At 34.7% G+C, this 23,782-nt stretch overlaps 1 protein-coding gene across 3 annotated transcripts in view; it reads right to left on the bottom strand.

Annotated features, from left to right (window-relative positions):
- Positions 1-23,782, bottom strand: part of LOC138703195 (chondroadherin-like) — a 438,940-nt gene that overhangs the window by 371,692 nt on the left and 43,466 nt on the right. For all 3 annotated transcript variants that reach the window (XM_069830884.1, XM_069830885.1, XM_069830886.1), the window contains exon 2: positions 23,182-23,220. The gene's annotated coding sequence lies outside the window, so the exon portion shown is untranslated. The remainder of the gene's footprint in view (positions 1-23,181; positions 23,221-23,782) is intronic.

The raw sequence follows: 23,782 nt of genomic DNA, 5'->3' as shown, positions 1-23,782 counted from the left end.
TTGCATTCTATTTTGAGATTAAATTTAGTGAAACGGATAATTATCAATTCAAAATGTCAACCGCAATTTATGCTTATTAAAACGGTATTTCTGATAACTGAAAGAGTTCCTGAGATATTTCAGTGAAACTGCGTGAAACTCTATAGGTATTTTTGAACTTAGATTAACACATAGTTAATTTTTTAACCCAATAAAATTAAAAGAAAACAAGACTTCAAAATATACTCGAAACAATTTCTACTGAAGATATTTATAAGACTGTATGTGCTATTGTGCATTTGGCATTCAGAAAAAAAAAACATAAAGTTTATATAGTTATTCATTACTGAGTAAAACATATTAAATTTCGCCAATTTTTCAGTACTGAAAGCTGTGTCTCCCGCCATCAACGCAAGAATTCTATAAAATTCTTTATCATCTGGGTTGAGTGCCGACATAGATAATTACGTGTTTATTTTCGAAACAATATTTTTGTAAACTACATGTTTGTATTAAAAGAATATTCAAAGATATAAATAATAAAAGTTCCCTGACATAGATAATTACGTGTTTCTTTCCGAAACAATATTTTTCTTAACTACATGTTTGTATTAAAAGAATATTCAAAGATATAAAAAATAAAAGTTCCCTTACATAGATCATTACGTGTTTCTTCCCGGAACAATATTTTTCTTAACTACTTGTTTGTATTGAATGAATATTTAAAGATATAAATAATAAAAGTTCCCTGACATAGATAATTATGTGTTTCTTTCCGAAACAATATTTTTCTTAACTACAAGTTTGTATTGAAAGAATATTCAAAGATATAAATAATAAAAGTTCCCTGACATAGATAATTTTGTTAACTATTAGTTTGTATTGAAAGAATATTCAAAGATATAAATAATAAAAGTTCCCTGACATAGATAATTACGTGTTTCTTTCCGAAACAATATTTTTCTTAACTACATGTTTGTATTGAAAGAATATTCAAAGATATAAATAGTAAAAGTTCCCTTACATAGATAATTACGTGTTTCTTTTCGAACCAAAATTTTTGTTAACTACTTGTTTGTATTGAAAGAATATTCAAATACATAAATAATAAAAGTTCCCTTACATAGATAATTACGTCTTTCTTTTCGAAACAATATTTTTGTTAACTACTTGTTTGCATTGAAAGAATAGTCAAAGATATAAATAATAATAAAAGTTCCATTACATAGATAATTACGTGTTTCTTTTCGAAACAATATTTCTGTTAACTACTTGTTTGTATTGAAAGAATATTCACAGATATAAATAATAAAAGTTCCCTGACATAGATAATTACGTTTCTTTTCGAACCAAAATTTTTGTTAACTACCTGTTTGTATTAAAAGAAAATTCAAAGATATAAATAATAAAATTTGCCTTAGGCCCTATAGAGTTTATATATATATATATATTATTTTGTTTGTTTTGTTTGTTTATTTTATTTAATATTTGATATATTTTGTTGGGGTGATTGGAAGAATTAATTAACTCTTTTTGCTTAACATACATTTATTTATGAATACTTGATCCAATTTTGTTGATTATAAGATTAAATTACCTTAGGGATAACACCGCAATCTTTTTTGAGATTTCTTATTGATAATTACGTGTTTCTTTTCGAACCAAAATTTTTGTTAACTACTAGTTTATATTAAAAGAGCATTCAAAGGTATAAGTAATAAAAGTTACCTTACATAGATAATTAAGTGTTTCTTTTCGAACCAAAAGTTTTATTAGCTACTTGTTTATATTAAAAGAACACTCAAAGTTATGAATAATAAAAGTTCCCTGAAAATGTTTATGTTCTTTCTGCGCACATTGACATAAAAAGCGAGACAAGTAGTTAACAGGCTTGGAGGTCACATAATTCCCTACCCATTTTCCCAAATTTATTTCGCAAAGACAAGTACGCGCGTACTTCTCAGTTTGCCATTCCTCTCTCGTTTCTATATAAACAAAAAAATTATGATCAATTATCAGGCCCAAAATTAGGCACTAGAAACAGTAATTAATAATAAATAATGATACTCCTGCTTTACAATTTACCAAACAATACAAGCTAAAATAAAAGAAGTTAGCAAAGAACGCTTCTTATGTTAGGTATTATGTGGATGTTAGGGGCTACTCGATCTTAAATATTTTCAAGCCCAAAGTGAAACATGTTATTTTAGAACGTACATTTACCCAGGGTATATATTTATTATAATTAACAATTGTAACCACTTTATTGAGTAATCATATAATTTAATTTTTCATCTAGTTTAAGTAACTATTTAAGTTCAATAATCCTCTAGTTTATGCGTATTTTTCTGTTTTAGATTTTATCTTAGATATACCTACAGTATAACTTTCTTTTGTATTGACATTATATTACCATGTATTTCCTTTTTCTCCTCTAACTCTTCCAGAATAAATAAAACACAACTATTATTATGCTAATATTGCCATGTAACAAGTTACATTATAGATGTATAAATTTAAGTCAATACGTTTTTTTAATTCAATAAAATTTAAATTAATAATGATAAATTAGATATTATTTACTTAAAAAAACTGAAACTAGAATCATTTGTATACATAACGAAAGTAAACTGTAAAATTTTGAGGAATGTTTGATGTTTATTGTCAGAATCAGGATTCAAATGTCTTAAAAAATAATGTTTTAGGAAATTCAGTAAAAAATTTATATTACATCTGCGCATGAAAATAACAGGCATTTAAAAACCTCACACTTAACCATTTACAACATGAATTAAGTTCAGTTATTTCGTATATGAGCAAAGAACATATTTCAGACACAAAAAAAAAAGCCCGAAAATCTATTTTTAACTCCAGGATGTCTCCTTTCAAGTAAACAACCTGAGAATGAATGATTCCTTCACAGCCTTTCAGCAGACAAACAGCAGTATGCCTTTTGAAGAGCAACCTAATTATGTAGGCGCAGTAATTTTGCATGCTATTGTCTGTGCATTTTGAACTAACGGCTCAAGGTCAAGCAATGGACTGCATTTTCCACGCGTTCTTAACCTAATCCTGGCTCATTCTCAACTAAAGTCAGCTGGGACAGCAGGAATTACCAGTGCTTCGGTTCATAGATTTCAATTCAGTGACTCGTGCGTGGTCTGTACTTTTATACGTTTGTACGTGACCTTGATCCGTCAGTTCGAAATGCACAGATAATAGATGGAAATATTTGCTAAACATTTGACAACTCTTTAATAGGAAAAAGTTACTAAAAACACTTTCAAATTAGTATTCATTTTATCTACTTAGTATAAAAATATTTATAGTTATATCTCTAACACTCTGAGTACTGATTGATGATAGTTCAGTGTTGTAGCTCTGCGAAGAAGTAATGAACTGGAGCTTTAAAGACAGTTACAATGTCAGTTAACAATGACTATACTATATAAACATTCGCTTCAGCCTAGTGTACAGAGGCGCTGAAGTGTCTCTTGTCTTTAATAAGTTGTCGAAGCAATAATACAGCAATCACAGAAAGACCTGTGTACTTCGAAGTTCTAGCATTCGTCTTCCATATGAAGGGTTCAGAGCCATAGTGGGCCAAGCGCCATTTAGTAAAAACGGAGAAAGTAAGTCTTAAAATTAAATGAATATCATAGTTGAATGAAGACTGGCATTTAATTTAGTTTTAATGTGCATACTTCATATTACTTGCTAAATGTTTCATTAAATTATAGTAATCATTTAATTTTAACCCTTGTTTTCTCCATTTTTATAAGTGGCGCTTGGGCCACTATGGTTCTGAACCCTTCATATATAATAGTAACTATTTTAGCATAGGTTTTTCTTTACTCACAAGTAGCTTCGCACTCTTTAAACAGTTTTATTTTCTTTATGCTCGACCATGCCAAAATGTAGTAATTATACACCTGGTAGCAGTACTTTAATGCATGCCATTAAAGTTCAGGTTTTCGATTATTCTCGGATATGCAATCGAAAGATAACGAGGGAAACGTCACGGAGGCTGGAAATCCAATACTGTCGCAGAAGGTTACGTTCTGTTACTATAATAATTAGCGTTAATTGTAAATAATATTCAAATAAATTCAATTTGTCATCTCGTTTTTCAATTCTAAATCAATTTCCAGGTTATACCAAAATTAGTTCATGTTATTCTCTACATCAAGGTCAATGACATAATTATTCCTCGGAAAAAATCAATACTTTCGCGTCTGCACAAGGTCACTTCCGATCTTGAGTCAGATACAAATAAAATGATACTTCTGAATAATTTCAAGTTAGAAATATGATCGAGCATAAAAAGTCGTATGAAACTTGCCTATAATGGTAATTAAGACGCTCGTATGAAAATTATGAAACTCGCTTGCGCTCGTTTCATAAATAAACATACTTGCCTCTTAATTACTATCATTATAGGCTCGTTGCATAATGTAATATTTGCACACTAGTCATATTAAACTATTTGTTTGTACAATGTAATACTTCTCTGAATGGACTACTCTCTGACATACAATAACATAATTGATTTAAAATAACGCTAGACCGCAAGAATAGAAGCCAGAATAAATTTCTGCGGTAACATAACTGACAGCTCGACTAAAACTCCCACACCCTAAAACCAAAATGAATTCTGTCAGGCATCATAACTTGGTTAGGTTTCTACGAGTAAGGCAGTTGACCGTAACATATGCGTACCGCAGAACTATTCTCAATTTTGCCACAAGAGAACACCGAAGTAAAGAAAGCATAAAGCAAAAAATAAATAGAATATAATACTAATAAAAGACAAAATTGCAACCTACCTATGTTACAAAATAAATGAAATGATTTTAATTTGTTCATAATTTTATAATGATTATATTAAGTGATTCTTTAGGCAGAAATTCCTAACAGCAGATCTTTTAATGCTAGACAAGAGTGTTAAAATGGGCTATTATAAGGTAGCGTGTGAAAAATACATTTAACACTACTTTAAGCTATTTACGCCGATTTTCAATATTGTTTCCACCACATGTTACACAGCAGAAATCGCAACCAATCAATAAAGTGGTTAAAACTATCACTTACTTTTAAATATGTGTGATTTTAATTAAGAAATGTACACAAATTAAACAAATTGCTTCAATTATTTAATTTATAACTATATGACCTGTAATTGAATGCTATAACACTGCATTTAATGGGATGAAATTTTACTACCATAATGAAGAGGAATACAGCAGTGAAGATGTCAGGGGAATTGTCTCTGTAATAGAATTGACAAATGACTGTATAAAAATAGTGTAAGCCACACATATTAAAGTCATTTTAAGTTTTTATCATTTTAACGCTTGTATCGTAAATAACTATTCACCAAAACAACTATAATTTCATTCTCCACCCTGGATGACGTGTTCTCTACTTACCGCTGTGTTCCTGATACAACGAAGATATTTTTTAAACATAATCTCTTTAGGAAAATACTTTTCTCTGCTTCTACAACAATTAGTTACATTAATAATACAAAGCAATTTGTATAGTTATCTTTTACCTCTACGTTTTAGTCTTTAGAAATTTTCTACCGAGGCACATATACCTAGGCAATATTTTCTCCCACTCGAGGCTACTTCCGTCATTGACGTCTAGCAGAATGTGGTGCCCACAAGTGGCGAGGTAACACGTTAAAGCACATAGTGTCCAACATGCCCGACTGTCCAACAGACCCTAGTTTACCCTATAATAATGCTTTATGGCAATAGAGTCTAAGAAGTTTTACTTGTCACTTCATTTTGGTTCGGAAAAATGCGCAAAAATATATCATGGAAGCTGGGTATTTTATTTTTTTCTCAACTAGCAACGAACTCTTTTATATATATATATATATATATATATATATATATATATATATATATATATATAAAATGTGCTGTATTCTCGTATTAATTGGTTCGCAGGCACCAAATACAATAAAAATCTGTCCAATGGTTCAGGACAAATTGCTGTACATAGAGGCAAGTCAAAAGAATATTTTCGATACCAGGGATGATAAAAACGTTTAGTCACATTAATATTTCGAGATATAGGGCTACTTGTTGTTTCGTTTGTCATAATGCCTTCTCTTAATACAGTCACCTCGGGTTATAGTGAACCTCTGCGGACTTGCATATTTCGTTCACTAAATCCGAAGTGTCTCTCCCCTAACCTTAAATGACAGGAAAGAATGAACTTGTGAACAAGAAAATAAAATACTATACAGTAATTAAAATATTTCATTTTTGTGGAATGGATTACACTGCATACTGTTACTATCAGTTGATTTACTTAAACTATGCTGTCGACCCACGTCCGCTTGCGAAAGATCACGTTCAATGTCACTTATAATATTCGCCTTATCTTCCAAAGAAAACAATTTACGCTTCAACATTTTTATACAGTACATTTACTGTTAGAACACTAGAAACAGACTGATCAGGTAGAAATTACAAACGCTGTTATGATGTGACTGCGTACTCAGCCTTGGAATTTTCCGGGTCACTTAATGGAAACTGGGAGGGGGTTGATGGAGTTTGAAAGCCATTGGAATTTTACCTTCATTTATGCTCTGGGCATGATATCCGTCCCTTTTAATAAAAGAAGGCAATTTCATTTTCCGTTGTTTCGATGCTATCCGTCACAATGGAAATGTTTCTGAGAACAAAAAGCAACCCTTTGACGGTGGAGGATTAGAAAGAACAGTAGAGTAGTGTGCCTGAGAACAGAATGGCAAGGTCATCACGCGTTAAGTGAGGTAAGGTCATCACGCGTTGCCTGAATTTACAGTACTGCTCATTATCTAGGAATCACTAATCCTACCTTTGACCTTTTGACTAAGGAGTAAGAAACTTAGAATATTGTTCTCAACACATTCTTTCAATTTTATACAAGACGGTCTGACTTCAAATAAGAATTTGTCAGGATATAACTCTGGTAACTTTAAACTTTTAACCTTCGCTATAATCGAAGCGAAGGTTCAATATAAACGGAAATATTAATGTACTTTCGAATGTATGCGGGTTGGGACCAACGATTTAGGTTCACTATAGCCGAATTTTCACTATATCCGAGTTCACTATATCCAGAGTTGACTGTACTTTGTACATGGGAATGAGTACAAAGGTCACGTACACGAATTATTAAGAAATGCTGAGTGAATTAAAGAGGAAAAAATAGGAGAAGAAACAATTAAAACGTAGGTACAAGATCGCGCGCCTTTTGAAGGGAATTTGGGGCTGTGAGGAATAATCTATTTATTTTGATTGTCACTTCTTTCACTCCAATTTTAGCTGCTGCATTGAAAGAACTTAGATAATTTCGAAAGAAATAACATACAGCTAATTCGTCAATGGAATTTTCGTAAAAACAATGACATAAATTTCTACGTATTCCTAGATGTTTTGACCCAATTCCTATTTAATTGCTTTACACTAGTGTCCTTGTGCTGAGCGCTTGCAGAAGGGCGGATTTGGAAGCGGCAACTTCCTAATTACTGTAAACTCTCTAATGAACGGACTTAGCCTACTGCACAGTTATGAATATTTACAAGACAGCATAGAGTGTCTTAGCATCTTCAGGTAGCCGCAGAGAGATTGGTTCATCGTACTCCACAAGAATTCAGTTTCCTTTGAAATTTCATTCATTTCATTATCGTAAGTTAAACTCTTCTGTGTAATAAAAGTAGACTAAAACTTGTATGCAATATTGATGTTTGTGTGACGTAGGGTAAAGTTGCCTATTTCCGTGATACCTCTAATCTCGTGATACTTTGTTTAAATTGAACGCCAATCAAAGCTTTGTCGTTCGACCATAGCGTCAGACATTTTTCTCGAAAGATTGCATCTTTCGCCTACTTTTGAGACATCGGTGGATTTCCTAGCAAGATACCCAACCCCGTGACATTCAATGAAAAAAACGTATCATGGAATTAGGCAACTTTACCCTAACCGACATGCATAGTTGTCAATAACTTTATGTTAACAGCATTGTGTTATGACCGGCTTCGGTCTTGGGCACAGAAACGCATTAAGTTCAGAACGCATAGAAGATAGTGTTGTGGTCGTCGAGTGGAGTGGGAGATGGAGCGAGCAGTTACTTCGTGTCTCAACGTGTAAACAGTCCGTCACAGTACGGCACAAAATATATTTCACACCCTGTACAGATGCAGTATATACGTTACATTCCTAGTGTAGGCAATAAATGTCTACAATTAAAGTATTAACGTGAGTTGTAACCTTCAATCAGGCGTCCCTACGCCGAAGCCTGTTACACGTACCGCAGCCAAGCAGCAATACACACAACGGTAATGCACATTACGGACCCACCTGTGCTGTTGCAGTCGGGTGACTGCACACGGGTCATGACGTCATTTATACTCCGTGTACTCTAAACCTCATACTGGTTACTCTGTGTCCCTAGGCCGAAGCCTGGTTATAAGTACAGTTAAATGTTCATCCGTTATGAGTAGGACCGTGACATCGGTATACAGTAAAACCTCCCTAAAACGAAACGCGATTGTTCCAGAATTTTTTTTTCCGTTTTCACAGGTTTTCGTTTTACAAAGAGTTGACTTTTGGCAAAACTAAGAATAGACTATTGCAATATGCTCACTGTAGGAAGAACACAATGAAGAAATAGTTTGAAATAAAAGTTACTACAGTGCATGCAAAGTGAATTTTATTTTCATAATTATTAACTTACGTAATTGCAGCCTCTCCCTCTCTCTGCGCCCTAGTTTCGTGGCCCCCACATTTTTTTAAGTGCATTGCCGCGACTTTTTTTGAAGGGAGCGTTGTAGGATTTCCTTCGCGTCCTGCATCAATTCAGAGTGCAAATTGCGCCCTGATCCATCGGTTGTGTAACTGAAGTTGTGTTTGATAGAAAATGGATTAACTTTACGTTAAACAAATCAATCCTTGGATGGGAGGTAGCATTGTCTAAAAACAGTATGACCTTACGACCTTGACGTTTCATTCCTCCATTAAAATTATGAAGCCACTCTTCCATGATAGGACTGACATCTAGGCTTTTTTTTTTATTAAATCGCACAGTTTTACTTTATTCGCACTGTTATTCAACACTACAATGACATATTTACACAAAACTCAGAATAAATAAACGGAAATGTGAAACTAAATTGACACTACAGTACAATTATTCACAGTTTTATTCTACTCGCACTATCCCCTATCAGTGTATTGGCTTGTGAGCACAAAACTGAGAATAAATAGAAGAAAATGCAAGAGGGTTGGAAGAAGTAACGGTACAGGAGGTCAGTAATCTGCTCAGGTCCTTGACAATAAGCACAGAATAGTGACATGGTTAAGTAAGCTTCACCCCCAACGCCTGATAAAAAATAACGAAAGTCTTCCATCCATGTAGAGTCACACAAAAAAAAATATCATGCTTCGTACAATATTATCACAAATTAAAAATGTTTGAAAGAATTTAGCAACAGTTACGCTTAAAATTAACCGTTTTAGTCAGGTTTTTTACCTAAATGGTGCCCAAAAATGACTCCGTTTTCGCGTTAGGCAATTTTCCATTTTAAAGTATTACTTTACATGGCAGCAGAAGCGAATTTGACTCAAGCCTAAGCAAGCATGTTCCGTGTTTTGTACACGATTACTGTATTATAAAATCAAGACAATACAGTCATTGTATATCAGGGTTAACATCGGAAAGATCTAAAATGTTGAGGTTGAGAATAATTGTTGGAAGTTATACTTAAACTGTCACAAATCTGGTAAAACAAAGGTCTGAAAAAACATTTTTTTTTTTTTAATATTTAGAGTTTTGCATTGCAGTTTTGGAATGCCGAAAACGTATATGGCGTATGAAGATATAAGCAAAAAAAGGTGTGTGCTAAAATTAACATAGTAATATAAAAAACTGTAGTTTCAATACATTATGTAAAATTGGAAGAGCTTTGTCAGATGACAAGTCAGTGCGATTGTTATAAACTTGATGTAGAAATGAAATTGATGATGTGAAATATTTTACATAAGCTCTTGGTTTGAGCTGATCTATAACACGATTTTTCCGCACACAAGGTTATTACCAGGGAAAGGATTTATATGTAAATACATATTTACTTATAAAGCTAATATAATTTATATTTTGCATTATCTTTATGTTTCACAATGTGTAGGGTTGAAAAATCCTACTTTTATTTTCCATATTTTTCCATATTTTAGAGTTTAGTACATATTTTCGTTAATTTCCATATATTTTCCATATTTCATATAAAATAGTCCATATTATATTAGGTTTAACAATAAAACAAAACAAAATTCCATTAACTTTTAAAAATACATTTCAACAATAGAGATTTAAACACATGTTCAGTAATCCCTTTAACATCAGAGTTATTTGAAAATTAGCAGTCCTATCAACAATGGGAAAGTAAGTTACAAAACTGTATTAATTTAATTTAAAATTTTTAACAGACTTCAGTTGTGCAGCTCAACAGTTAAATGCCAGTCAGAGTACACATAGGTTCAGTTTTGTAAATCATACTATAAAGACGGTAAATATGCCAAAAGTACGTCATTCAGTCAATTTAAAATCAAAACTAACAAGTTACATTTCAGAATTTAAAGAAGATGGTTTATCAACTGACAATAAAATATTATTTTGTAATTTGTGTCAGTGTGCAGTATCATCTACACAAAAGTTCCTGGTGCAACAACACATTACAACTAGTAAACATCAGGCCAACAAACAACTAAATTCCAAGCAGAGACAATTGTTTTTAACACAACCAACAACATCGAATGTAAGATCTGAGTTTAACATCGACCTGTGCCGTTCTCTCATCTCTGCTGATATTCCTCTCTACAAACTAAAGAATAAGGTCTTCAGGGAATTCCTTGAAAAATATACTCAACATACAATCCCGGATGAGTCAACACTTAGGAAGACGTATGCTCCATCCATCTACGATGAGACAATACAGAAGATAAGAGATGAAATTAAAGATAGTTCAATTTGGGTTTCCATTGATGAGACTCCCGACAAAGAAGGTAGACTTGTTGGTAATGTAGTTATCGGTTTGTTAAGTGAACAATATTCTGAACGAATTCTTTTACATTGTGATGTTCTAGAAAAGTGCAATAACAAAACTATAGTTAAACTGTTCAACGAAGCTATGGGTATCCTGTGGCCAAAGGGTATTATGTACGATAATGTGTTATTCTTTATTAGCGATGCTGCCCCTTATATGGTCAAAGCTGGACAAGCATTATCTGTTGTATATCCTAAATTGACTCATTTTACTTGTGTGGCGCATGCATTTCATCGTGTGGCAGAAGTGGTCAGAGACAATTTCCCTAAAGTAGATTTGTTGATTTCATCAGTGAAAAAAGTATTTCTCAAAGCTCCCAGTAGAGTTAACGTGTTGAAAGAAATGTACCCTGAAATTCCATTGCCACCAAAGCCAATTTTAACTAGATGGGGTACATGGCTAGAAGCAGTTGAATATTATGCCGAACATATAGACTCTATTAACAATGTTCTCCTTGCATTGGACTCTGAAGATGCAGTCTCAATTGATACTGCGAAAACAGTTACCTGTGACATAAGTGTGAAGAATGACTTAGCTCACATTCAGCATACATTTTCATGCATCATAAAAACGCTCAAAAGTCTCCAAAATAGGCACCTTTCACTATCTGAAAGTTTTGAAATTATAAATAGTACTGTGGAACAACTGAATCGTGGTAGAGGTAAAGTTGCAGATGCAGTAAGAGCTAAGGTGGACACTGTACTTTCAAAAAACCCTGGATATGAAGAACTACAAAAGGTTGTTGCTGTGATGAGTGGTGAATCAACAGTGAAGATTAACTTGGACTTATCCCCAGCAGACATTGTGAAATTGAATTATGTACCAGTTACTTCTTGTGACGTCGAACGCTCTTTTAGTCAGTATAAATCTATCCTCAGAGACAATAGAAGAAGATTCACTTTTCAGCACTTGAAAGAAATGTTTGTAACCTATTGTTATGGTAACAGACAATAAAAATTGTGTTTTGTTGAAACTACATTGGAAGATAAGGTACGTCCATTATATTTTTTGTTTAGTTTGATTAAAATGTACCAATATTTAACGTACATAGTCATTTTTTTTATAATTTTAAGTCCATATTTAATTCCATATTTTGGTAAAAATCCATATTTAATTCCATATTTTGGTAAAAATAACTACATATATATTTACATATTTCATATATTTTTAGTCCATATAAATCCGTTCCCTGGTTATTACTATCCCATACTCGGCGGTCATTTTCATTTCAAACTTTGAAAATGAATGTTGTTGTTTATTGCAGTAGGAACCGAAACCAGGCAAACAACATGCAAAGAAAAGTAAGGTATGAAATAATAATGATAATAATGATAATAATAATAATAATAATAATAATAATAATAATAATAGCCTAATGTGTCCCTTGAAGGGCAAAGGCCTCCTGCTAGAGGGTAGCTCTGTTTCACTAACGCGGTGAGCTACTCCGCGTTAGGTTTTGTCTAGTGTTTCTTTGTCTGGTTGGAGTTGATTTCGCTGTCACTTTGATTCGGTATGAAATATGTGTGATAAATAAATATTAATGTAACAGTTAAATATAGGGAAAGCAAAATTTTACGCCATACAACTTTTTCGGCATTCTAAAACTGTAATGCAAAACTCTTACTTACTTACTTATTGGATTTTAAGGAACCCGGAGGTTCATTGCCGCCCTCACATAAGCTCGCCATTGGTCCCTATCCTGAGCAAGATTAATCCAGTCTCTATCATCAAATCCCACCTCCCTCAAATACATTTTCATATTATCTTCCCATCTACGTCTCGGTATCTCCAAACACCTTTTTCCCTCCGGCCTCCCAACAAACATTCTATATGGATTTCTGGATTCGCCCATACGTGCTACATACCCTGCCCATCTTAAACGTCTGGATTTAGTGTTTCTAATTATGTCAGGTGAGGAATACAAAGTGTGCAGTTCTGTGTTTTGTAACTTTCTTCATTCTCCTGTAACTTCATCCCTCTTAGCCCCAAATATTTTCCTAAGAACCTTATTCTCAAACACCCTTAACCTATGTTCCTCTCTCAAAGTGAGAACCCAACTTTCACAACCATAAACAACAACCGGTAATATAACTGTTTCATAAATTCTAACTTAAGATTTTTTGACAGCAGACAATGTTAAAACCTTCTCAACAGAATAATAACAGGCATTTCCCTTATTTATTCTGTGTTTCATTTCCTCCTCATTATCATTTATATTTGTTACTGTTGCTCCCAGGTATTTGAGTTTTTCCACCTCTTCAAAGGATAAATTTCCAATTTTTATATTTCCATTTCGTACATTATTCCCGTACGAGACATAATCATATACTTTGTCTTTTCGGGATTTACTTCCAAACCTATCTCTTTACTTGCATCAAGTAAAATTCCCGTATTTTCCCCAATCGTTTGAGGATTTCCTCCTAACATATTCACGTCATCCGCATAGACAAGAAGCTGATGTAACCCGTTCAATTCCAAACTCTCTCTGTTATCCTGGACTTTCCAAAACTGTAACTATATAAAAACATCTTTTCAGACTTATGTCTTACCACATTTGTGACAATTTAAGTATGATTTCTGGACCATACCAGCATTTTAGACCTTTCCGATATTAATTCTTATATGCAATGATTGTATTGTCTTGATTTTATAATACGCAATAATCGTATACAAAACACGGAACGTGCTTGCTCAGGCGTATGTAAAATTCGCTTCCGTTGCCTGTACTTGTAATGGCGACTACATTCTGTCCGGCGCCGTATGCTCACCTCAAACTAATATGAATATATCGATGTCACGGCCCTAGTTTTGAGTTTAATGTCTCATATCTTTAGTGGAAAATGTCATGCAGTCCTTACATAAAAAGAAATCTAACACGTGTTCTTAAAAATTCATGTTGAGAAAGATGGAATTTAGAGCAAAGGAAGAAAACCGTTAGAAATTATTCTACACGAACTCTCCTCAGATTAGAGCAGTGGTTCCCAAAGCGGGGGTCGTATAAAGAGCTGAGGCTGGTCGCGATATTACTTCAAAATAAAACAAAAAACGCCTTATTGATATAAATTTAAGTTGCATTTAGAAACACACACAACAACGTAAGTAGCCGGCTTATTACGGAAGGAATGTTTGTAAAGGAGTGCATGATTTCAACTTCCTTTTCTGGTGACGTTATTGGAGTCAATTAGTCTCTCTCCACAAACAATCTGTCGCCGCGTGCAGGAACTTTGTGAACATTTTTATGACGCTCTTTTCTGTAAATGTTGAGCACGCTCCAGTCAAATTCCAAAGAGAATTGATAATACTTCAGTGGGTTCGATTCCCGTTTGGACTGATTACATAGTTGGGGTCTTTCCGTGTTTTTCCCCAACCGTAAGGCGAATGTCAGGTAATCTATAGCGAATCCCCGCCTCATCTCGCCAAATATCTTCTCGCTATCACCAATTCCATCGACGCTAAATAACCTAGTAGTTGATATAGCGTCGTTAAATAACTAAAAAAAAAACATTATATCAGTGTGTGGTAATTTTGTATCACTTCATCATTTCGCTTCTAAAAATGTCTTAAATTTCTACTTCTCGTAATATAAATTCTGAAAACATTTCACAAGCTTACAGTGTTGCCACGCCGTGCACAATTTTTTTTACATGTCACTGCACGATTATTTCAACTGTGGCCTCGTGGCCGTAGGTTTTAGTAACAGTTATTACTCCCGTGACACAAGAATTTATACTGATTTCAAAAAATGTTTTCGAATACTGTTTCTAATAATAGCACCAAACATATACCCAACATATAATCGCGATACCCTTTCGAAATCAAACTGGCGAGAGCATGAGGGGTAAGAACCCCTCAATTTAGAAATGTAATAGGGAATTTGGATTCAAAACGCATTTGCTAACTGGTGTTATTAGCACATGAATATTTTAACATCTCATGACGCATGGCTGCGTGCGCGGTTCGTAGTTTGAAGTGCATATTTTGCTGCATATTTTAGGTCGTGAGACCGCAGTTTTTCAATTATATATACATGTTTGCACTTATTATTTATGGCAGAGGCTGGGAAGCAGTCCGCAGACCACCAACGAACCGCGACGAGTTTTTAATCACGTGAGTGATTCCGTGACATCAATATTCGATCGTGAGCATTAATACTAAATCCGAATGGAAATGATATGGAGGAGGAAGATGACAGGATTATGAAAAATTGAAGTCTAATACTAATCATAATATTACAGTTTAACACTAATAAACTCCCTTGAGGATTAAACACGTAAATATATTATAGCCTACAGGCGATTAATTATAATTTATCGAGAAGGTATTACACATAGTAATGTTCATGAATATAAATTCCTGGTTCAAAATTTTAAAATTATGTTATAAAAATATGCATCAATAATGAAAACGGCTCGATATAACAATGGGTAACACAATTTTAGAAGTCTAAAACGAATTTCAAAAGGGCAGAGCTAACGTAGACTCCACTTCACAATCAATCAATAATAACTGAAAAATATAGTGTGTTTAACGCACTTTTATGGAGTTTGAAAAGGCTTTTGGTACGGTTAACAGAAACAAATTTTGGAATATAATAAAACTAACAGGTAGGCTATACCACAAATATTAACAACTATAATAATATTGAATAATAAATAAAATAAAATTGTAATAATTGGCGGATTGTAAAATTGAGAATATGAGACCAAGTATAAAAAGAAGTGCGAGACTTTTACCGCCACTTTTTAATTACACATACACATACATAAATACACCCACATACGTGATTTTACTTGCCGACAAGACTCTGTACTTCATCCCGTAATACCTGACAGGAGAAGTAAACATTGCCGACAGCGTATCTTCAAGTTGGGTCCGGTAGAACGCTTCAGACCGCTTAACTTCATGACAAACATGGAATGAGATCTCTGCCATTGGTTGAATAGGAATTATACTTCTCTCCTTCTCTGCCGGAAATGTTCACATCTCCTGTCGCACAATATAGAATATGTGTGTTAATTCATCAGGGACTAATGAATAATATATAAAAGTAGTTAATAATAATAATAATAATAATAATAATAATAATAATAATCCTTGGCGCTACAGCCCACGAAGGGCCAAGACCGACTAGCCGGCTGCTGGTTTCACGGCCACATGCCGAAGCAGAGGTGGACGATCATCCAACCAGAATGGAGGAATCTTGTGGTTAGCACGATGAGCCCCGTCAGCCGTTATAGCTGGTTTGCGTAACCGGATTTCGCTACCTATCGTAGCTCCCCAAGTGCATCACGATGCTGGATGGGCACCGGTCCCATAATAATAATAATAATAATAATAATAATAATAATAATAATAATATTTCATCTTTATAACATATTTGTTAATAAGTGATTATAGCGTTACTTATTTAAATTTATGTAAACTACATTTATCTTGTATTTCCAAGCCTTCATAACATTTTCTATTTATGCCTAAACACCGGTTTAAAATCATACCGGTTATCCATGACCCTACATAACTTCATTGTTTTGCAAATATTTTCATGTTAGTCTCTGTTAGAAAAACATAGAGCGATCATCTACGGCAGTACGAGATTAATAGCATACATGATACTACCCATCACAATGATGTACACTTATAACTAGACTTCGTTGAATTGCCACACGCAGCATGCAATCAGGTTGCCGATGTACGGTAGTATAGAGGAGGTGAGCGACCGCCCGGTCTCGTAGTATAAGCAGTTCATGTTAAGAGTTGTGACCGGTCCAAATAGATAGAGCAGCTGCAGCTAATGTAAGCTTATACCTATGTAAGCACTTGTTTTTGCATTACTGTGGTTCGAATAGTCAAAGCTTATATTTATTCAGTGCAGACAAAAATTCAATCAAACATACTACAATGAGACTGTTGCTGTTCGAAATAATTGCCCCTGGAATACCCTTACCCCCGGAGCCAGTCTTGACCCGTTGGGGAACGTGGTTGGATGCTGTTAATTATTATGCAGAACATTACGGCAAAATAATGGAGGTAATTGATGCATTGGATAGCACAAACAGTTCCGCTGTTGCAGCTGTAAAATCATTGCCTTCTGAACAGCTATTGGAAGATATTTTGTTCATTGATTCTAATTTTAAAATCGTGTCCAAAAGCATCATCCTGTTAGAATCGTCTAAACTACAACTTCTCAGAAGCCCTTAATATAGTGGATTAAGTATCACAAACCGTTATCCAAAATAACAATTCACTAATTTCAGAAAAAGTGAAATGTAAGTTGAGAAACATTATTGCTAAAAATTATTGCCTATTCACAACTTCATATTATAAATGATGTACCATCAGGTCACGACAAGACATCTGAAGTTGGTGTACTAAAAAGTAGTGACTTTCCGTTCTTCAAATATATACGTATTACATCGTGTGATGTTGAACGTACATTTTCCCAAAATAAAAACTGTTTAAGTGACCATCGGAGGAGATTACTTTGCAGTCGCTCAAAATGTACGTAACTCTTCACTGCATTGCACATATTCAAGAATGATGTGAATATCTTACATTAAATTTTAAGAGTTAATATATCTCATTACAAAATAATTGTGTATTTACATATTTAGACATTTCCTACTTCAATGATCATTCATTATATTTCTTGAATGCAGGATACAGGTTTTATTGTAACCTCAGTATATTGCTCAGTGTTTACATCAGAGGCATACTCTATCCTTTGCAAGCCCCCTTCTCATACAGTCTATAACGCGTGCGCAGTAAACCTTGCGATTCTCGTGGCAATTCCACGAAGTCTACTTATAACATTTGATGTTCACTTACCATACAACCGCAACTCTTTAAAATAACACTTTTATCTTTACATATTTGCTAACAAGTGATCATAGTATTTCTTACTTAAATTTGTGTAAACTACATTCATCTTGTAGCCTATTTCCAAGTCTCCTATTGATTCATAACATTTTCTATTCACGCCTAAACAACAATTCAGAAGCATACTATATACTTTCATTGATTTGCAAATATTTTCATGGTATTCGTTGTTAAAATATGCACATTTAATTATGCGTCCTATTGTCAAATAAGTGTCCACTCCACCTACGAGTCTTCACACATATAATAATAACAATACGGCTTATCGATTCCACATAATAGCCCGGTTGTGATCTCTATCTGTCATGGACGATCACAGTATGATATTAAATATGCACATTTATTATACTTATTTATTAATTTGTAGCTGTATTTTCAGTTAGATTTTTAAAAGTGTTTTAATTGCCTTTTTAAAACTTTAAATTAGTATTTGTATAATTGGTCACATGTTATATGTAATTTTGATATAATTACATTATGTACAGATATCTATATTGTCTGAAGATGCCCACACAGGGCGAAAACGTTTACAACATAATTAAAATGTGTTAACAAAAATATTTTTTGAGTTGACATTATAACTAAGTCCAGACGGAAACATTGAAACCACATTACTCGTTTATAATTTAAAACTTATTATGAGAAAAATCATCTGGACGGCTACTGCTTCGCAAGTTTTCTATTTCACGGTCAATAAATACGTTAAGGAAATATTTTCCTTACCAACGTGGGAATCACTAAGATATTCAGAACGAAAGCGCCGCGTTTAATTCACACAGGAGGGCTGGGGCAGTCATCACCGCGAACTGAGCCCTTGTTGCACAACACACGCAGCAAACTCATCATAAGTTGAATCAGTTACAATACCGCAGAGAGTTTCGACTCGGATCAAAGTCTTAAATTCTTAAAGGAGATTGCTCTTCAAATAGCGAGAGTTTCTCTCAACGAACCTCTCCGCAGTGTGTGTTTAGTGTTCGAGAAAAGTGGCTTTAACATCCTCTCACAACTCTTGAGAGATCCTGTCAGAGATAAGTTGAAATTAAGCGTTTCCCTAAAGAAATCTGGCGCAATTTTAACCGATCGAGTACATGCTGTCTTTTAAATTAGGGTACCCAAGTCATAATACTGACGATAATAAATGATATTAATGGTAGACTAAAGGCAACAGAGATGAGATTTTTGAAATCCATCAAAGGATGTACTCGACAAAAATATAGGCCTATAATCAGATTTAGATTATGAAGGACAAATTCTCATCAGGTCAGTGTATGGTATTTTGTACGCTCCTTGTTATCAACCCTGATAATCTATCTGCAATTTCAAGTCTTCTGAAAGTGTTAACGACATTGGCAAAAATTATACAATCTGATACAAGAACTAAATATTGTTGCAATATCATACTCGTACATCTATCTGTATGAACTAGGAAGTATGGATGATTTTGTCTTCCAGGTACTTTCATTAAGAGACAATTTCATTTTTGTGTCACAAATTTACGACTACTTCTAATTGAGGTTCAGGCTGATATGTGCAGATACGGAAATAAAATGTGGGCCGAATCTTGCTAGCAATCCTCCTGAATGTAGGCAACAAGCTTCGCAAGACAGTCCACAAGTACAGAATGATTCATGGATTTTGGCCCCTGCAAGAAGTAAGTAGATAGACTAAGAGCGAGTTACTCATCACTACTGGTGGGCTGGGTCGCACAGGTCAGGCCGAACAGCCATAACACCCAACACTTTCTTCTTATCACGTCGTGGTATACTCCGTCTTAAAACACAATATTCTTTCACACGTCCCATTACTTCTGTTGACTCAACAATGTCATGATGACTTATATTTTCTTGACATGAGTGTCACTCAGCTACGAGCATAGATATTATTTTCATTCTTTCTCTTTCCTCTTCCCCTCCTGTGTACGTTTGTGATTAAATTTCTTTCTTATGACGCAACACACAGCTCGCTCACTAGACAAACAACCAAGGACAGGGGGCAAGATCGTTGAATCGAGCTGTAGCTTCTGTTTACTGCACATGCGCAATGCGTTGTATCTGGAACGTAGTAAAATTAGACGGCCCATTTTTTTTCTGAGTCTATTATCAAGCAGTAAATCTCATTTGACGATGTGTCAGAGGAAGAACAATTGTTTGTATGCATCTGAAGTCTGATTAGTGGAATATGTAACTAATCAGCGATGTATGCAATGGAAGGGGAAAGGAACTGACAACTCTACCCCATTATCTCCTGGCTTAGTTGCCTTATAAGTGGTTTCTATTGGTATCACTTTTGAGGTTCAGACGTGTCTTAAACAACAACAACAAATGTAAGAGACATCCTATAACTCCACTTCTATTTCGCAGAACCCAAGCTGAAGTTTTTGTCGTCTTATGTAGGGATCGAATCTCGGATTTATTGTAAACATAGTAACCAGTAGACCAGTGGAAGACGATTATTCGAAAGAAGGGAACCAGATATCAATACATAATCCTTAAATTGCACATTACCTGTAACCGCAAACAGGAACGGATATGATGGACTATTCGCGAATATTCAAGACAGTGTGAAACTCTAGATCAAAAGTCAGAAGGCTGGATATTGGCCCCAGTTGTTTGACGTAGCCAAGCATAACGGGCCCTAAAAAGAAGGTGACCCTTGAGAGATCGTACATATTTACTCCGATGATGGGAAATTATGTATTTCAGAAAAGTTGGAGAGCTGGAGTTGTTAAGTCCCAGGACTCGGTAGAATATCCAAAGTGTATTTCTGAGCACAATTATTACAGTGAAAGCCTAAAAATTCTCTGGGTATGAAAGTTCCGGCTTCTATTGTAAATGGGTTTTCACACTGACGGATTTTTAAGCACGTACGCACTATACAGTGTGGAAATTGTCAATAAGTGACGTCACAGAGTAAATCCTTAAAGAGAAAATGAACAGAATAATCCCTTGCTATTTTCTGTTACGTCTTTATATTTAGTGGGCAATCGACTTTCTTTCTGTAAATAATACTGCTACATCACAGCCTAGATCATGTATGTAACGATAGATCATCCCTATATTAAAATCGGCAGCACTTTGAAGAGAACAACCGCCAGGATCGCCACCCGTCCGCCGTAAACGAACATGAGATGGCAGTACAGTCGCTAATGCAATTCAAATGGGAATTATGACGTGATTCATTATGTAACAACTAGATGGCAGCATAGTAAACCTGACAAAAGTTGTTACCGTCAAAGCCTATAAGGCCGACCTATCTGAGTATAACTTATATGATCTATTTTTTATTTTAGTAGGTTATTTTACGACGCTTTATCAACAGCTTTGGTTATTTAGCGTCTGAATGAGATGAAGGTGATAATGCCGGTGAAATGAGTCCGGGGTCCAACACCGAAAGTTACCCAGCATTTGCTCATATTGGGTTGAGGGAAAACCCCGGAAAAAACCTCAACCAGGTAACTTGTCCCGACCGGGAATCGAACCCGGGCCACCTAGTTTCGCGGCTAGACGTGCTAACCGTTACTCCACAGGCGTGGACTATATGATCTAGGATCACAGTAAATTCAGTACCACTTGACAACGCTCGGAAACACTCCCTCTCTGCAGCAGTGAGGGGAAAAGATGTAAACAAACACTTATCTGTGCACGTTCAGAACTGCGAAACGTTCTACGCCTTGCGGTACTCAGGCCTTATGGTGAAGCACACGTCAACATTTCGGTAACAGCGTTGCAATTGCAAAACTTTATTACTTAAAGTGATTGATTAACTATTAAACATCCAAATACTCTTACAGTAAAAGTGACAGAAAAATTATGCAAAATATTTGTACGAAGTGAGAACTCTCATGTAAAGAAATTTATAAAATGCGTATATCTAGATGTATTTAAAAGATAATAAAAATTATCACTTGTAAGACCGCGAGTGCTTTTGATTTGAATGTATGTATACTTTTTTATACTTAGTTATTTCACGACGCTGTGTCAATTACAGAGTTATTTAGCGTCGATGAGATTGATGATAGTGAGATGATATTTGGCGAGATGAGGCCGAGGATTCGCCATAGATTACCTGACATTTGCTTTATGGTTAGGGAAAATCTCGGAAAAAACCATCCAGGTAATCAGCCCAAGCGGGAATCGAACCCGCGCCCGAGCGCAACTCCGGATCGGTAGGCAAACGCCTCAGCCGGTAGAGCTACGCCAGTGGCCGTATGTATGTATATATGTATGTATGTATGTATGTATGTATGTATGTATGTACGCCTGAATACGTATATATGCGCAATTGTATTTATACTCAGTACGGACGAAAGTATGGGTTTGTATACGTTTCCAAGTAATTACGTACAAAAATATGTATACACACTGGTATTCCTGGGAGCATAGCGAAGAAGTGATAGGCCTAATTGAAGGGTTCAGAGCCATAGTGGGCCAAGCGCCATTTATTGAACACTGAGAAAACAAGAGTTAAAATTAAGTGATTACCATAATTTAACGAAACATATAGCAAGTAAGATAAAGTATGCACATTAAAATTAAATTATATGCCAATCTTCATTAAATTATGGTATTTACTTAACTTTAACCCTTGCTCTCTCCGTTTTTAATAATGGCGCTTGGCCCGCTATAGCTCTGAACCCTTCAATTGCACTATGCATATTGAAGTAAAGCCACAAGAATCATTACCGGCTTCGGCCTACATAATAAGAAAGCAGACCAGTATGTCAAAAGATAGTACCTAAGTGACACTTTCAGTAGCGCCTCTTCATCGTGCCAAACCACAGTATTATCAGCCTTGAAATATAATTTATCCGAACAGTTGACTGAGCGTGCACACGTGGTGAAACCCGCAGGATAATTGGTTTCAGTATTTTTCTTCCGTTTGAGCTGCTGTTTTCATTTTTCCTTTATTCTCTATGGGTTGGTTCGTCCATTGTAGGTGTGCAGTCGTGGATGTGGATAGCGAGCGGCGGCCGTGACAATAGAGGGAGAAAGACGTGTGGTTAGACCGACTTCAGCAACAGTCCTCTAAGATGGAAGACTGCCGGCCGACGTGACTTCCATTCCGGCTCCCGCCTCTCAAGTGTCATGCGGGTAAATGAGATTTTTGTTCAACTTCACAAAGTAAGGCAGAGCTAAAAATTGCTGACGGTGAACTTTCAAATAGCCAAATTTAACACTTGACAAGGGAGCTAAGATATAAAACTAGCAATCTAGGTCTATACTCACCGCCTGGCTTCTAGACAATGGGACAGATGCTCAACATACCTGGAAAATAAACATTTTAAAATGTAATTTCATACTGAAACACATTAACTGAATATGTTTTTTGAAATTAAATTATATTTTGTTCAATAAGAAAAATGTTATGCACGACAATAAATTATAAAATAAATTGAATTAGTTTTATGGAAGAAAACATATATTAAAATACCTACAACAATATAACACAGTTAAAAATACACAACCACATATGAGAAATTTGGCAAATAACCATGTACACTGAATAAATATTGTTGCTGTTGACGTATGTAGCCTATAGTGTATTTACAAGATCACTATGTTGTCCAGGATAAATGAAATTATAAATAAAATATTTTGAAGACAGATATCGGGGTATGAAGTGGTCAAAATATCGTTACATTCTTAACGTGAATACGTCTTTTTTATATGTATAATTGATGAAAAAATGTCGCATTATTGACATAACACTAACAAGCTTAATTCAGATGGGGGGAAATAAAAAAGTTATTGTTTTTTCTTTCGCCAGGTTAATAATGTCAAAAGAAGTGATTATAGAAATTTTGGCCACTCGACCGCAATTACGAGG

The sequence above is a fragment of the Periplaneta americana genome, chromosome 7, assembly GCF_040183065.1.
Source record: "Periplaneta americana isolate PAMFEO1 chromosome 7, P.americana_PAMFEO1_priV1, whole genome shotgun sequence".
Taxonomy (NCBI): domain Eukaryota; kingdom Metazoa; phylum Arthropoda; class Insecta; order Blattodea; family Blattidae; genus Periplaneta; species Periplaneta americana.
The sequence above is the reverse complement of the archived record's forward strand: the minus strand, read 5'-3'. Positions and strand labels throughout refer to the sequence as shown.